The sequence below is a fragment of the Octopus sinensis genome, linkage group LG11, assembly GCF_006345805.1.
Source record: "Octopus sinensis linkage group LG11, ASM634580v1, whole genome shotgun sequence".
In the NCBI taxonomy this organism is placed as follows: domain Eukaryota; kingdom Metazoa; phylum Mollusca; class Cephalopoda; order Octopoda; family Octopodidae; genus Octopus; species Octopus sinensis.
In genome coordinates, this window is record NC_043007.1 from 6,178,782 (window position 1) to 6,198,124 (window position 19,343).

The window sequence follows — 19,343 nt, forward strand, 5'->3', positions numbered from 1 at the left end:
AAATGAAGAAAAACGATAAGAAAAAACAAACAAACCCATGATAACAGGTGAGTCATTTACCTATTTTATGACGGCAGGTGAAAAATGCTTGAAATCAAGATATGGAGGGTGCTATGTGTAATACTATTGAATATTTATTGATCGGAATCTCGTGCTGAGCTGCAAATTCCAGATCTCTATCATAGTTTTTATTATTAGTTCTTGAATTCCACTGCCGTAGTTCTAAATTCTTTCGGTTTGAATTAATATAGAAAATCGATAATGCCATGTCACATAATGTTGAACGCGTCTGAATGATTAAAATTGTAGAAACACACACACGCATACACACACACAAGCACACGCCACAGACCACCATATCACACACACACACATACACTTATATATGTACACCTTCCTCTCATAGGTATATTTTGACATATATATATATTCACACAAATATAGCCTTTAATGCATTTATCAGTATATCTTTAAATTACATCTCTCTCTCTCTCTCTCTCTCTCTCTCTCTCTCACTCTGTCCGGAAAGTTCATGCCGATTTATAGTAGCTTACCTTTCGACTTACTTTAGAACATCGTTGAGTCCATAAAATAAGATTTGGCTACACCTCCATTTAGAGCACAGTTTAAGATATCTTTTCGTGGAAGAAGGTTTATGTTCCTATAACCTGTGTTAATTCTGTAACCCTTTAAAATAGAAGATAAGAAAGTTCATTTTCAGCACTTGATGCTTTGGGAACCAGACAAAAATTGCTGGAGCTCGGGTGGGATGTGTTACTCCCCTGTCCATATTCACCAGATATTGCTCCTTCGGATTTCCACTTATTCTGGTCTCTGCAGAATAGTCAAGTGCTGAAACAAGTAAAAGTATATAATCATATAATTATGTATATTTATATATATATTTAATTATATACATATTATACATATATATATATAATTATATATATATTATACATATTATATATATAATTATATATAATTATATATATATATATATATATATATATTATATATATATATATATATATATATATATATAGATATATAATTTCTTTATTTAAAGGGTGCAATACATGTATTTAAGCGCAACTAATAGTTACATATGTTGAGAAATACGCAAACGTATTCTTCAGGCGCAAACAAATTGAATGAGAGAAGAAACGCGAAAAAACTGAGAAGGCGTCAAATAGAAAATGCAGAAAGTGAAAAACGGAAAACATAACAAAAAGTAAAATGTAAAATTTGGAAAGTAAAAAGGTAAAAGAGCTATCCTACTTAGACTTTAAATGATTAGGCTGGAAAGATATCAAGTTAATAGGCGGGATTTACCAAATGTTTTCAAAATATATTTGTGCATAAGAATGCAACCACTGATAACCTCTGACCTGGAGTTCGATGGAGAGTTAGGGATCTTAGATCTGAACAGAATTTGCGCTCTTTCTACTAAACAACGCCTACATTTATTCGATCTATTCACATAACATAGGGATTTCTCAATTATTTTCCATTTAAGCAGAATCGGTGTTTCATTATCTTTCAAAGTTCATACTAGCTCGTCAATTTGGTTTTTCCTTTGTGCCACTGTCGAAAGGAAGCTTTGTGATTGTCGTAGCGATTTTTAAATTCACCTTCATATAATCTAATAGAGGCTTTCTTATCAGTTGTATTATTATTTAGGGTTACAGTAACTTCTCCATTATAGATGATAGATTTAATCATACATCATTGGCCAAGTGGACAAGGTCCTGGCTCGCGAGAGTTTGCAACTGGATTTAAGCTCTTGGTATTGACCACGTGTAATGGTATTCTTTATATTGGGCCAAACACTTGCCAGCAAATAAAAAATGCAGGAAAATATTTAATAGACATTCTTTGGAACTATCATCTAACTGCTGCTATATTATTAATTACACACATATATGTGCGTATATATATAAATATATATATATATATATATATACAAAATTTAAAGGACTGACCACTAAAAGTGGACTGTCAGCATGCTAGATATAGACGTCCGCTATTTTCCACAAAGAATATGTTCTCAAATAAAAACTCAGCACAATCCAAAGCATTAAAAATAAGCAAGACAAATGAAAATATACGAAATAAAAATGCCTACCCATGTACTGATCAGTTTCGATTGTTAATATCCGCAAGGATAAACTGCAATCTCGTCAGCATGGTCTGTCATATAGAAATACAATTTGCTGGACTAGATGCAAAAACGTTTGACCGTAGTCTCGCATGCAGGGAGTCCTTACCTTCGAAACACACCTTGAGTCGAACCAGGGACAGCTGATGAAGGGGAATTTTCCTTGTATTGTTTGTCCTGTACTCTGTTTTTTCGTTGTTTAAAAAAAGTCCGTTTCCTTGTTTGATTTTATGTTCTCGTCTCTCGTTGTGTTCTACGTTTATTTGTGGTGTTCTGTACTCATATATATGTATGCATGTATATATACATGTAGATGTAAGTATGTACATATATGTATGTATATATGCATATATTTTATTTATTTATTATATTACTATATGACCGAACGCACGCGATATTTCTCTATTTCTTCATTCCAAGTTTATATATATTTATATATGTATACGTATATACAGCGGGCGTCTTTCAATTTCTGTCTACCAAATCCACCCACAAGGCTTTGGTCGGCCCGAGGCTATAGTAGAAGACACTTGCCCAAGGTGCTGCGCAGTGGGACTGAACCCGGAACCATGTGGTTGGTAAGCAAGATACTTACCGGAAAGCCACTCCTATGCATATATACGTATGCAGGCACAGGACGTCATGAAACGTGTACAACAAAAAATACGAAGCACGAGTACATGGAATATGAACTATTCATTCGAATAACGAAATACAAATGGAAAATAAAACACACAACATAAAAAATGACCCTTCATCAGTTGTTGGCTGTTTCTCTAGTCTCGTATTTGGAGCATTTAACAACAATATACGCTTCCGATAAAACAGTTGCTCCCGCAAAGCAAATTAAATAAAATTTAGGATTTTGCAGAGGGTCAAAATAGGTAACTCAGACAGGACAGGGAAAACAAACAGGAAGGGTTGCTAAGCCTACACGAGATTGTGGTGGCGAACGCGTAAATCAAGCGTGGACAGGAGACAAAGAACACGTCTTCCTTCTTCCAGCTATAACAGAGAAAAAGAAAGAAAGACGGCCGATGGTCACGTGGGAGCCACGTGAGCAAGGGAAGAGAGAGGGAGAGAGAGTGACAGAATAGTGGGAGAAGAGGCGGTAAAAGAATAAGAGAGAGAAACAAACGGTTAAAAAGATCGTATAGGGTGCGCATCAGAATTATTAAGATAAACCTTACTTGGAAGAGGATGCGTAACGTTCAGTCACATAATAATATAGATAATATATATTTATATCTTTTATTCTTTTACTCTTTTACTTGTTTCAGTCATGTGACTTCGGCCACATACTTACATCTATACGTATATATATATATATATATATATATATATTATATATGTATGTATGTATGTATGTGTGTGTGTGTGTGTGTGTGGATATATATATATATATGTATGTGTGTGTGTGTGTGTGTGTGTGTGTGTGTGTGTGTGTGTGTGGATATATATATATATGCATATGTGGGCACAGGACGTCATGAAACGTGTACAACAAAACAGTACGAAGCACTTGTATATTGAACATGAATTATTCTTTCTAACAACGAAATACTTGCTTTACGGGAGCAACTATATTATCGAAATTGTATATTGTTGTTAAATGCTCGAAATACGAAACTTGAAAAACAGCCAACAACTGATGAAGGGTCGTTCTTTAAGTTTGTTTTGTTTTCTATTTGTGTCTTTCGTTGTTCGAAAGAATAGTTCATGTTCCATGTACTCGTGCTTCGTACTTTTTTGTTGAAACCTTTGAAATGTGCTCTTTCTGCAATATCTGCAATTTAAAACGGCAAAGGAAGATATCAAATGTGAAAATCTTAGAAAAATGTGATATCTCCAGTATCTAAAGCGTGCTGTTGAGAATTTCGTGCAGATAGGTAGGACAAGCTGTGTGAATAAAAGATGGTCGTATTTCGAAAAACTGAGCGAGACTGCATTAAGGAAACCCATCTTACGGTATAAGGATAAATAGAAGCAAACACTAAAATCTAAATACCTGTACCGAATGTATTGAGAGCTACTTCTTATTTGCATTTCTATATGTAGCACACACACACACATACACATACACACACAGACAGGTATTCATACATACAAATATATATATATATATATATATAATATATATATATATATATATATATATATATATATATATATATATGTGTGTGTGTGTGTGTGTGTGTGTTGTGTGTGTGTGGTGTGTGTGTGTGTGGATATATATATATATGCATATGTGGGCACAGGACGTCATGAAACGTGTACAACAAAACAGTACGAAGCACTTGTATATTGAACATGAATTATTCTTTCTAACAACGAAATACTTGCTTTACGGGAGCAACTATATTATCGAAATTGTATATTGTTGTTAAATGCTCGAAATACGAAACTTGAAAAACAGCCAACAACTGATGAAGGGTCGTTCTTTAAGTTTGTTTTGTTTTCTATTTGTGTCTTTCGTTGTTCGAAAGAATAGTTCATGTTCCATGTACTCGTGCTTCGTACTTTTTTGTTGAAACCTTTGAAATGTGCTCTTTCTGCAATATCTGCAATTTAAAACGGCAAAGGAAGATATCAAATGTGAAAATCTTAGAAAAATGTGATATCTCCAGTATCTAAAGCGTGCTGTTGAGAATTTCGTGCAGATAGGTAGGACAAGCTGTGTGAATAAAAGATGGTCGTATTTCGAAAAACTGAGCGAGACTGCATTAAAGGAAAACCCATCTTACGGTATAAGGATAAATAGAAGCAAACACTAAAATCTAAATACCTGTACCGAATGTATTGAGAGCTACTTCTTATTTGCATTTCTATATGTAGCACACACACACATACACATACACACACAGACAGGTATTCATACATACAAATATATATATATATATATATATATATATATATTATATATATATATATTATATATATATATATATATGTGTGTGTGTGTGTGTGTGTGTGTGTGTGTGTGTGTGTGTTTGTATATGTGTGTACGTGGGTGTGTGTGTATGTATTTATGTATACATGTATATATATTCACTGTAAAAAGTAAAGAAAAGCAAATACATTCCTTTATTATCTTCTCATACAAAAAAATTAGGGTATTGTCCTGGCATGTTTCAGAGCGGATGTACAAATTCTCCAGAGTACAATCACCCCAGTCCGACTTCCATCTTCCTAAAAATAAATCTACAACTCATTCGCTTTTAAATCAGTCACAAACTATTACTTTGAAGCAATGGAGCAGATATGAAATGCGCAGTAATTTTAAGTTGCTCGAAAAATAAGGTTATACAGAAGCTCAACATATTTACTTGCTCTTCTGTGACCAAAGTTTTCAGAATCCATCCATTCGTAGGTCAGCTCCATCTTGTGTTAAAACTTGGAAGTGGTGTATAATCTGTCAAGGCGGCGAGCTGGCAGAAACGTCAGCACACCGGGCGAAATACTTTGCGGTATTTCGTCTGCCGCTACGTTCTGATTTCAAATTCCGCCGAGGTCGACTTTGCCTTTCATCCTTTCGGGGTCGATTAAATAAGTACCAGTTACGCACTGGGGTAGACGTAATCGACTTAATCCGTGTCTCTGTCCGTGCTTGTCCCCTCTGTGTTTAGCCCCTTGTTGGTAGTAAAGAAATAGGTATATTAACTGTCAAATAATTTGGTGTAGGGGTTTGCTGACAACTTCTTGCAACTCGGGGTAGAAAATGCTATGCTCATGTTCGGATGCTGATTAAGTAGGTGCATATGCAATTATAATGTGCATTGATGAGGAATTACCTATGACTTTACAGAATGTAATGAAACGCTTATCAACAGCTTGAGGGACGGATGGAATCATACAAATTAGAGTCGATTTAATGGTAAAACCAACAACCTTGAAATATTGGCTCGTCTGCCGGATTTCCGCTCCCCCAAAATGTATAGCCACTTCCAACTTCTGATTCATGAGTGTCTCCAAGCCTGGTTTCTCCGAGAACAGCAATATCAATATTGAAGGAACCGATTCCTGTTGCAGTTAGTGCTGCGTTTCGTTCTAGACTCTCTTCGCTGTCTTGTAAAGTTCTAACATTCCAACAACGAAAGATTAACATGTTTCTTTTATTTTTCTCATAAGAGGATGAGATTTCATATATACATCAACGCATAAACCCACACATGTTCACACACGCATTCTCACATTGTCGTACACCCCCCTTTGGTGCGTGTGTGAGAGCTTGGTGGGGTGTACGCAGTGTTAATTCTTTACAATGATCCGTTACATTAAATTGTTTTTATAGTTTTGAAGATCACGAAGATCAGGAAACAAACTCATAAAAATCTAATGAAAATATACAACCAAAATATCTGGAGAAATCAGTGATTGAAATTGTTTAATTAGTTCAATAATTTATTAATTGATAAGAGAATAGTGACTTCATTGTTTGATCTTCTCGTCATTTCATCTTAATCTTTTGCGTCTTTGAATTATCTAATTCAATATTTTCCTCTTTATTTATTTGTTTATATATTTATGCTGGTTGAAATTTATGGTGAAGATAATCTGACTAACACAGTATTGTATGACTCTGCCTGCTTAATTTTGTATCAAGTCTTTGTGTTTATAATTTACCACGCTTCCTGAAACGTTTTAAGAATTAATCTCCACTGCAAACACCAAACAGAAATACAATGCGATGATAAGTCATGTGAACAAATCCGAAATATTATCATATATTACAAACACATTGGGGTCCTTCCTTCTGACCGTTTCTGATGCCACTACGCTGCTCCTATAATCTTTGGTTTTCTAACCTAGCTAAGTACAACTTCCAATGTACCATGATCATCCAATCTTTTCCTGTGTTCATTATTCAATTTGAAATTCATTTTTAAAAACAGAATTGTATGTTTTGAGAAAAACTTGGATAATATTTCTTACGTATCGAGCAACACTTTACTTTCACTCTTATTATGGTTTATGTCGTGTTGAGCTAATATTTTTGTTTTTACGTTGATGTATCTGAACTTTCTAGTAGTAGTGGCAACGAGGCATGCTGTGTTCCTGGATCAACGATCTGCTATTGTTGATGAATCTTTATACAATTCTCAAAATGTCTAAAGACTCATGCTTATATTTTACAGATAAGCTCGGCCACTTGACTCCTAGATTCAGTAATTGTTTCTAATTTAGTCACAAGGCCAGCAATACTGAAGGTAATAGGTTATTCAACACCATTAAAGGTTTTTGTGCTTTGCGTCTATTTAGTAATATCTATAACTACATTAATAAGTAAGCCTTCTTTTTTAAATTAAGGCTATAAGCAAATATTTAATTGAGATTTAGCTGCATTTTTAGGAACTGACGTTTCTTAACTCAAATCTTTTCCCGCTACCTCTTATGTTTATTGATTTCCATGTAATATGGGAGAAAATGGAAAATAAGCTTCTCGTTACAAAAGGTGGACAAAGGGTTAGTCGATACCATCCACACCAGTATCTAACTGGTACTAATTTTTTATTCACCTCGAAATGACGAACGAAAAACTTGACCTCGTTAGAATTTGAACTGAAAACGTAACGTGTCGGAATAATCCTAATTTTACTGAAACATTAAAAACACAGAAATGATTTCAAGAGAGACTTTGTTCGTAAAATACATATAATAGATTATTACTATGAAAATAGAAGATAAAATTTGCTTGACGGCAATTGAAACAGAAGGGCAAAGAGAGAATTCTTGAGGAAAGGCATTCTGGGACGAAATAATTAGGTAAATTCTAGTGAATCCGAGAGTGTGGACACAATATAAGAGGCGAGGGAACGAGGAATGTGTGAGTTCATGAAGATGTGAGAGATAGTTTGATGGAATGGCCTTGTTAGGAGGGACAGATTCCAGTGAGGTAGAGGGATGCAGGAAGAGAGAGAAGAGAGAGAGAGAGAGAGAGAGAGAGAGAGAGAGAGGAAAGGAAATAAAAAGAGCGAGAAAGGATGGAAGTGTGGGGAGAGAGAAGGATTCCCAAGAGAAATTGATATCATTATTTGGGTATCCGCAACATCACATCCCTATTATACTAAGGCATCTCGAAAAAAAAAAAAAGAGCGATATATATATAATCTACAATCACAAACATTTGTACGTATCATAATATATACGCACACATTGTATATATGTATATATATGTATATATATGTATATAATCTATCTATATATATCAGCATCTATATCTATCCATCCATCTATCTATCTATCTATCTATCTATCTATCTATCTATCTATCTATCTATCTATCTATCTATCTATCTATCTATCTATCTATCTATCAATCTATATATATATATTATATATATATATATATATATATATATATATATATAATATATATATCTATGTATATAACAGTTTGATTCGGCTCCACGCAACTTAACGTATCGTCGTCTCGTAGAACGAACCCACGAAACCGTAAGCAGATGGAGCTGAGTCAAATTATTAATCATTAACTGCCACCAAACATGTTGAGGGACATTATCTTTCAGTTGCCTTCTCACTTATATATTACATATAAATATTCCTGACTACATAGGATTCTGTTGCCCGGTAGGACAAGTAATATGACTTAAACAAGAAAGTAATAATATAGAAAATTTTGTATTTCAATACAAACCTGAGTTGAGATCAAATTGTACAATCTTTGGCATCAATTTTCATCACTGAATTAAAAAAAGAAAGAGAAATCACTAGTTGAGTATTGTTTGGTTACAGTCATAATACCTCCCCTAACTAGTTAATACAAATCGATACAGTGTTTCCGATATTGCTTTATTGATTACCAAAGATGTTAAAAAATACATACATGATACATAGATATATGAATTGTGTGTGTAAAAATGCTGAGCTAGACAAATGTCCATGTAAATTATACCCGAAATCAACGAACGGCTTGCAATCACTTATGACAGCCTAATGCACATTAATTAGATAAAAGTATCTGATGAAAATTAAAAAACGATATTTCAATCAAGCACAATGGAGAATAATTTGCAAATATGCCGGTTTTCTTCTTTATTATTTTTTATGCACGCGCGGGTGTATGTTTGTGTGTCTGTTTGTAGATACTCACACACACACATATACACGCAGAAATATATATATAAAGAGAGAGAAAGAGAGAGATATAAATATGTGACTATATATATATATATATATATAATACATATACAGATATAAATAGATGCATGAATGAATATATATATATATATATATACAAAGAGCAATAAAGATTCAAGTTAATTAAAAAATTTACTTGAATATGGTACCTAACTTAGATGCACAAAAAGAACTATACTGATTTAACAATACAGTAATGTGGGGTGATTATAAGCGAGAAAGAAGCAACAAGAATGGATAGGTTTTTAGTACGATCGTTTCATACAAGGACAGGTTTTATTAAAAGTTGCAAAGATTACAGCATATAAACGAGTCCCGTACTCATCAGCTAAAATACATGTAAGTTCTCTAGACATCCTAGTGTTTGAGGCTATACTCATGAAGTAATGTAGATAATTAAACAGATTTCTAAAGTTCATTAAAGTTCCTTAAAGATGATGCATAGTCTTATCACAGAATTTTAAAAAAAGTTTTGATAGCATCACAGAGAAGGTGACCTAATCCATATGAATTTCCATAGATATGATGAGGGATTATATACTCACAGAAGACAATTTATCCATGGTTATTAGCATTACAGAGAGGGTGAATTAATCCTTTGTATATATGCACAGATTCCAATGGTGTAGATGTAAATTTCCAGAGAAATGGAGATGAATTTCATATTCACAGGCGATAAATTTTACAATGGTTGAACACAATGAGGTAGGTACCAATCCTTGTTATATGATTAGGTGTTTGCCATATTAATCACACTACTGCTATTCACAAGAGGCTGTAGCTATTTAACTCTTAAAGGTTGAAGGGCTTACTAGATCGGCCAAGAATAGAGAAGGGAATAGAAGAAAAGAGAGAAAATAATGGAGGAGGGAGCAAAAAAAGGGGGGGAAAGGGGGACTAAAAGAGAAGAGAAAAGGAAACAGAGAATAAGAAAAAAAAGAAGAAAGAGAAAAGAGAAAGAAATAGGGAAAGAAGGGAAAAAAAAGAAAAAAAAAAAGAGGGTTCTAGTTATACGTAGAGCTAGTAGACTGTAAGTCTGGTTTTAATCAACAGGCATCTAGGAATTGGAGGGGAAATATTCTTTGACCAGTAAACCGTTAATTTATTGCTGTTGAAATCAGCTATGAGTTTAAAGAGAATCTAAAGAGATAACACAGTCAGGGGTTAAGGGGTCAGATGCTAAAATCACCAGAAAATACATTAGGAAAATCTAAGTATAATCTTATCAAAAAGTCATTAAAAATTTACTTATTTAATTTATTCATTTTATTGTCTTAAGGAGTTGTCGTTATTATTCATACATTGACCGACTACAGGTCAAATCTTATAAGATCATTTACAAGGTGTTAGGGGATTGTCTATCCTAATGAAGATAATCATATTATCACCGAGGAATAGCCTTATTTATTAATAATTATGAAAGAATTATGGGCTACAGTAACTAATTATAAATTTATAATTTATTAGAGTTATGCTATTTAAACGTATGAACCGGGCACTAAAATAGCTAATTTCCTAGATATTACCCTAGACCTTAACTCCAAGCTACATTACCCATTTAGAAAGGAAGGCGAAGTCACGAATTACGTAAATAAATTATCAAATCATCCCCAAATATAATAGAATCTTTAGTAAGAAATATTTCATTAAGAATTTCAAAATTATCATCCAATAAGGATATATTTAACTCCCATTCTGAGCATTATAATGCGGCGTTAACTAAGGCTGGATACAACCAAAAGATCACATTCGTTGATAGGGAGAACTCACGTATTCCTAATAATGAAGTTATCAGTAATCAAGTAAGCAGCAAAAAAGACCAAACCCGAAATAAAAGTAGAATTAAATTAACGGTAAACGCTAATCTAGAGTACAGGCCCAACAATTCAAATAGAAGCATTGACCAGAACATAGGTAACTCGGATAAGATTGAAGTAGATAAACCTAAGATGCACACAAATAAAAATAAAAATAATGGTAATAAATACCATAACTCCGGTGAGATGAATAGTAGTAATTCTACGAACCCTAAATTTTATAAAAAGATATATTATGGCTGAATATTCCTTTCAACTGTGCGATACAATCGGATATACAGAACAAATTCAAAGTAATTCTGAAAAAAAAATTTCCCTATCTCTCATAGATATCATAGAATTATTTCTAGGAAAACAGTTAGGATTTCTTATTCAACCCTCCCAAATATGTCCACTTTATAGCTAAAAAAAATTAATAATAACAACATTAACTAGCCAGGAAAGATAGAAATAAAAATAATATTATCAGAATGAATACCAATAGCAATAACAATAATACTACCAACAACAATAAAAATAGCAATATGAACTATCAAAACATAGGTGAAATTAGTAACCACAGAATGACTAATAACATTAACATTAATAGTAATAATAACAATGCCGATATTAATAGAAGTAATATTGTTAATAATAGAAATAATAGAAATAGGCTAATGGTGAAAATAGGGAGAATGAAAATATCAGTGATATCTATAACAATAATATACAGTTGGATAAAAAGACTAACAATAATAATAACATTACGAATAATATAAGAAATCTTGGTAGGACTTTACACCTAAATGATGAAACGGAAGGATCAATAAATAATAGCAATACTTTAGATATCAGTACCAACTATAGAAATGATAATCAAAATAATAGGAACCTTAAACATCTACCCAGGAATAATCCAAGGCCTGAAGTTGTTCCTCCTGTGTGTAAGTGTAGAATAAAATCAAAATGCCCGGCACCTGGTCTATGTAGGGAAAATAATGTAATCTATAAATGTACCATATCCACGGAGAATAACAATATTTTTACATTGGCTGTACAATTAATTTTTAGCCAGAGTTAGAATCACATCTCGACTTTTAAATTACGTCATAAAGCTGGTACCACCACACTTTCAAACAAAATCTGGGAACTCAAAATAATAACAAAAATTATACCCTTAATTGGAAATAGTTAGGAGAGCAATTCCGTATAAAAATAGTAGGGTTGGTTGTCAACTATGCTCCATGGAGACGTACGAAATTCTAAAGCATAGTAAACATAGAAACTTATTGAATAACCATATCGAACTAGGTCAAGTTTGTGTCCACGCTAAATTGAAGACTTTAAAATATTTTAAATGATTGGAATATTCATAACTAGATAGATAGATATAACTTGATTTCTACTAGTATAGCACTGCTTTAAGTAGATAACTAAGAGTTCTCACATTACAGTTATCTTTATCCTTTTCCTTATATCCACATCAGTTTTTGAGAAGGGAAATGAATAGTACTTATTCGCTACTTAATTGAGGCTTTATTTAATTTCAAACTCGCAATTTTTAAATTCTTAATTTTAAATCTTAATTGTAATATTAATTTTAATTCCTAACTTAATCTAATTTAAATAGCATAACTCTAATAAATTATAAATTTATAATTAGTTACTGTAGCCCCATAATTCTATTTCATAATTAAATAAATAAGGCTATTCCCTCGGTGATAATATGATTATCTTCATTAGGATAGACAATCCCCTAACACCTTGTAAATGATCTTATAAGATTTGACCTGTAGTCGGTCAATGTATGAATAATAACGACAACTCCTTAAGACAATAAAATGAATAAATTAAATAAGTAAATTTTTAATGACTTTTTGATAAGATTATACTTAGATTTTCCTAATGTATTTTCTGGTGATTTTAGCATCTGACCCTTAACCCCTGACTGTGTTATCTCTTTAGATTCTCTTTAAACTCATAGCTGATTTCAACAGCAATAAATTAACGGTTTACTGGTCAAAGAATAATATTCCCCCTCCAATTCCTAGATGCCTGTTGATTAAAACCAGACTTACAGTCTACTAGCTCTACTGTATAACTAGAACCCTCTTTTTTCTTTTTCTTTTTTTTCCCTTCTTTCCCTATTTCTTTCTCTTTTCTCTTTCTTCTTTTTCTTCTTCTTATTCTCTGTTTCCTTTTCTCTTCTCTTTTAGTCCCCCTTTCCCCCCCTTTTTTTGCTCCCTCCTCCATTATTTTCTCTCTTTTCTTCTATTCCCTTCTCTATTCTTGGCCGATCTAGTAAGCCCTTCAACCTTTAAGAGTTAAATAGCTACAGCCTCTTGTGAATAGCAGTAGTGTGATTAATATGGCAAACACCTAATCATATAACAAGGATTGGTACCTACCTCATTGTGTTCAACCATTGTAAAATTTATCGCCTGTGAATATGAAATTCATCTCCATTTCTCTGGAAATTTACATCTACACCATTGGAATCTGTGCATATATACAAAGGATTAATTCACCCTCTCTGTAATGCTAATAACAATGGATAAATTTGTCTTCTGTGAGTATATAATCCCTCATCATATCTATGGAAATTCATATGGATTAGGTCACCTTCTCTGTGATGCTATCAAAACTTTTTTAAAATTCTGTGATAAGACTATACATCATCTTTAAGGAACTTTAATGAACTTTAGAAATCTGTTTAATTATCTACATTACTTCATGAGTATAGCCTCAAACACTAGGATGTCTAGAGAACTTACATGTATTTTAGCTGATGAGTACGGGACTCGTTTATATGCTGTAATCTTTGCAACTTTTAATAAAACCTGTCCTTGTATGAAACGATCGTACTAAAAACCTATCCATTCTTGTTGCTTCTTTCTCGCTTATATATATATATATATATATACATTCATGCATATGTTTATGTAAATGTATATATATGCACATGTGTATATATATATATATATATATATATATATATATTATATATATATATATTATATATATATATATATGTATACATATGTGTGTGTAGGTGTGTGTAAGATTGTTTACCAGCCACATGGTTTCGGGTTCAGCCCCACTGTGTGGCACCTTGGGCAAGTGTCTTCTACTATAGCCTCGGCCCGACCAAAGCCTTGTGAGTGGATCTAGTAGACGGAAACTGAAAGAAGCTCATTGTATATATATATATATATTTATATATACACACACATATATATTTGTGAGCTTGTGTGTGTGTGTATGTTTCTCCTCCTACCATCGCTTGCTGATTGATGTTGGTGTGTTCCCGTAACCTAGCTGTTCGGCAAAAGAAACCGATAGAATAAGTAATAGGCTTACAAAGAATAAGTGCTGGGTTCGATTTGTTGACTAAAAGGTGGTGCTCCAGTATGGCCAAAGTGAATATATATATATATATATATATATATATATATATATCTTGCAGTAAATCGAGTAGCCACATCTAATTGGCAGATAAATGTTACTACTAGTTTAACCCCAGGCAGATTCTCCGCCAGCTGGTTATCAGTAAAAGCTCTGCACTCTTATATAGAATGCATCGCTTGAGGATCAGCGAACCCCCTACTACACTCCAGTAGCTGACAGGATCGCGGGACCGGCCTTGGCTACTCGCTTTACTGCTCAGCATACCTCAGTACTCCATCTCTTCTTGAGATTTTGTAGTCCGCTTGTTGCGGATCAGTGACCGCTGGCAGAAGGGGATCTTGGCTATCACTCGATTGAGCAGATGCGCGCAGCTTGACATGAGCCAAGCAGGTCGAAACTGGCCGGTCCCGCGACCCTGTCAGCTACTGGAGGGTAGTAGGGGTTCGCTTCCCCTGCTAGCGATTTATTGTATATAGCGGTGCAGGGCTTGCACCGAAAACCAGCTGGCAGAGGATCTGCCTGGGCTTAAAACCAGTTGTAACATTCAACTGCTACTTCGATGTCACTACTCGCTTTACTGCTTAATATACGTTACTACTCTATCTCAACACTGATTTTTAGTGGTGTTGACACCACCGGATTGTCCCATGGCGTAGCTGATGGTGGAGGTATGATGGATTGTTGGTATGGTTGTGGTGTAGTAGTATAACACATCCTTTTGTGTATATATATATATATATATATATATATATATGTAGGTGAATGAATTATCCTATGTTTATCGTCAGCATGGAAAATTCGTTTAACCGAAACCTGGGTAGCAAATTCACGTCAGAAAGCACGGTTTGCATAATGCACCCTTTATTCCTTCGGAATGAAAATATGCTGTCTTCGAAACATGTGTCGAGAGTAAAGGAATTTTGTTAACAGCTTCGTTCGACTCCATTCTTTCATTTATATATATATAATATATATATATATATATATATATATATATATATATATATATATATATATATAGCATTTATTCCTAGTATTTATTCCATTGCCTTCTGTAAGTTGCAAGGAGGTTAACTAATCAACACAAGCTGTCAAGCAGTATCGGGAAATTGCTAGACAAAGATAAAAAGACAAACAGACAGACGCGCACACAAGCGCACGCAGGTTCACATTCACATACGCATACGTTGGGTTTCTACATAGCTTCTGTCAAGCAAATTGTTTCACAAAGTATTGTTTGGCTCAATCGCATAGTAGAAGGTAACTTCCCAAGGTTGCCGTTTAGTGGGATTGGACCGGAAGTCTAGTGGTCCCAATCAAGATTCGTAACCTCACTGCCAATACACACACACACACACACACACACACACACACACACACACACACACATATATATATATATTAACCATAAAATGTTAGGCGTACAAGAGGTGAACATATTAATTTAACTACTTGACTTCCTCAGGATTACAGCCGTTTCATAGTATTCCTCCTGTAATAATAATTACAGTGTATAATAGCTTATGTTTACTTATCTGCATTAATACGCATGCTATGCATTATACTATACAAGAGTATATTCACAAATCAATGGAAATAAAGAAAGCTAGTTCATGAGACCACCACCAGAAGATCATGGTTACACCAATGATTCAACTCTAAACATAATCATAAGATTTTATTTTTATATATGTATGAAAGACCAAGGCTGGATGGAATTAACTTGGTATGATCAATAAAATAAAGATATGTTGGCTCAGGAAGGAATTACAACCGTGTTTCGTGGTCTGCTACCACAACAGCTCTTTTATAGGATCCAGTTAGCTCAAGGAGGTCCCTACTTCTCTACCGTTTGACGTGACGGGGCCCCCCTTTCGGAGGTGTCTTCAACTCTGGTGTTGGGTGCATGTCTTCTTTCTTCTTCTTTCTTCTGTTCCCTGGCCTCTTCGATGTATCGTCTGTGAGTGTCAGCCGGTGACTGACTGACTTGTCAAATCTATCCCTTTAAATACCTGCCGCTAGGCTCTAGCAGGCAAGCCCCAATTAAGGTGCCAAATAGAAGTTTCGAGAATTGAACGTACTTAATGTCAATAAAAAGAAAATGGGATAAAGAGAGAAACAAAAATCGTTAAATTCAATCAACTGACAGGTTTATCATATTACTCAGCCTGTAGATTATTCTTCATATATTTTTACTTATAGTTTCGACATCGATCACTGGTCGATTTGATGTAATTTGATCAGTTGTCTACCAAATAAATTGCCGTCGTCTTCTCAATCAAATTGGATCAAGTGAACATTTGAAAAAATTTCACCAACTGTTCCCTTGATGAATTTCGATCTACTGCCCACAGGTTAAATTCGATCAACTGTTTATCTGATCAATCACGATTAACTGTCCCATTAATGAAATTCGATCAAATATCCATTAGCTGAACATCAGGTTCTATCCACTGTTCTCCAGTTGAAATACGCTTTTGCATTTATTCCTTAATTTTATAAGATCCTTAATGTTATAAGATCTTATCGAAATTGCATATTACCCCGATCCAGATCGCCTCCATTCTAACCCATTTCTTCAAATCAATCCTATTTCTAAGAACTCCAATGAATTAATCATCACTACCCTCCCTCACCAACCCTAGCATCATTGTCACTGCTAACGAAGCAAACAATCTTAATGAATACAATACACTCGAATACAGCCATTAACAAGCAAAAGACTTAAAGGTTGAAACAGACAAAGAACTGCGATCAAAGAAGTACAAAGACGAAAATTAATAAGACACCATTAATCAAAGATAATTTCTTTCATAATTTTATTGAACATTTACTGTGATTGCTGCGGATAGAATGCCATTATTTCTAATATTATGAGTTAGTTTGTCTGACGCAGAACTTCGAATACTGATCATAAGAAGTCGGAAACTCTGGTTTAGTGAAAGCTTAATAAAAGAAAAGAAAAAGAATGTAGTAGTTTTTCGCATTGAATCACCCGTTTTGTCAGCTAATGATAATTCTGTAGCTTTGCTTCATCGTTTTATAAACTTTATATTTGGCAATTTGTTCTCTCTCTCTCTCTCTCTCTCTCTTCTCTCTCTCTCTCTCTCTCTCTCTCTCTCCGTTTATGAAACTTTGTTTCAAGATTCTTGATGTGAAAGAATATGTTGAAACAGATATAATTATATTTCGGGATGGTCATTACACATGCACTGTACATTTGTCCTTCACTCGCTTATTACTATTCTTATTTTATCTTAAGTCCAATGTCCATTGTTTGGAAATGAATATGAATTTAGAATTTTAAATTTCAATAAGTTTATACAATGCTCCGGATTATACAACTTCACACGGGAACATGTCATAATATTTACGTTGTATTTTTACCACCAGATATCAAGAGGTGATAGTAATATTGAAAGCCTACTGCGTATGGAAAACTTCTCCCCATGCCGTTGAAATCGAAATGTAATTAATGTTACAAAATTTTCTAAGGGCATCAAAACATGCGTTGGAAATTATGAATAAACAGCGTGAGGCAATAGCAGCAATATGGAAGTTGATTTGAAAAATATATTTCATTACTGCGCAAACAAGTGTGGTGGGTTCTCTTCCTATCAGAGCAGCAACACCCATTATGTGAGAATAATGGCGACGGCAAAACAAATGAAATGGAGAGGCAAACGAATGTATTCTTAATGAAGGAATTTGAAAATAGAAAACAAATGACAATGGATGAAGATTTGAACATAAAGAGAACGATGCAATTGTAAGGTGAATTTGAAAACGCACCCAGCTGCTGTAAAATCTTTTCACAAAGAGAAGAAGCGGAAACACCGAAACTAACATCTTTAATATATTTCAAGCAATAAGAAAAGTTAATTTATTTTCCAGTTTGTTATTGCAAGTATATTAATCTCGTAAAATATAAAACTGGCTAAAGTCATGTCTTCCTTTCTTGATTCACAGTAATTTTGTGCAAGTTTTATTCCATTAAGTTTTTCAGAAAATTAAAGAATTTGTACGAATTTGGAGACTTTACATATGCGTTCGAACTCTACTCTGCGAATGCCCGCACTCTACAATAATATCCCTGCAAACGCATATATATTTGAATATGCATATAAGCATACACCTATATATATATATATATGTGTGTATATATATAGTTAGAGCAGTGCATCAGCAACAAAGTTAGCAGGATGAATGTGTATATAGGCGAAGGATCTGGAGGATAGGAGGAGAGAAAGAGGAAAAGAGAGAGAGAGATAGAGTCAACTATATAAATACATGCGTGTGTGTGTGTCTTTGTCTGTGTCTGTCCTCCCGTACCATCGCTTGACGAACAGTGTTATGTTTACGTCCCTGTAACCTCGCCGTTCGGTCAAAAAAGCCGATAGAATATAAAAAAATATAAGTACTGGAGTAAATTATTCCGACTAAAATTCCTGAAGGTGGTTCCATCAGGATGGCTGCAGTCTAATAACTGAAACAAGTAAAAGATGACAGATTAAGAGACATATACGCGTAATTAACATACATATATACATGTATGTTGTATGTAAGAATGTATGTACGTATGCATGTATGTGTGTATTTATGCATGCATTTTTGTGTATAAAAACGACTACGTGTGTCCGTGTGTTGCATTCCCGTAGTAAGCAGGCGGATATACGTCTACGTGCTCATATTAATGTGTGCAGCATCCATGTAGGTATCTACATTTACGTGTGCATCCATCAATCAATAATTGTTTCTATTTATTTATGCATGCAGACATGCACTGCACAATTGTTCCACAATCTCCTTATAGTACTGAGCTA

The 19,343-nt window shown here is 33.9% G+C and overlaps 1 long non-coding RNA gene across 1 annotated transcript; it reads right to left on the reverse strand.

Moving 5' to 3' along the window:
- Positions 1-638: 638 nt before the first annotated feature.
- LOC118765255 lies at positions 639-19,006 on the reverse strand. Its single transcript, XR_005001094.1, has 3 exons — positions 18,942-19,006; positions 8,814-8,859; positions 639-852 (listed from the first exon to the last, which is right to left on the reverse strand). It is a non-coding gene; the product is annotated as an uncharacterized LOC118765255 (long non-coding RNA).
- Between the last annotated feature and the right edge of the window lie 337 nt (positions 19,007-19,343).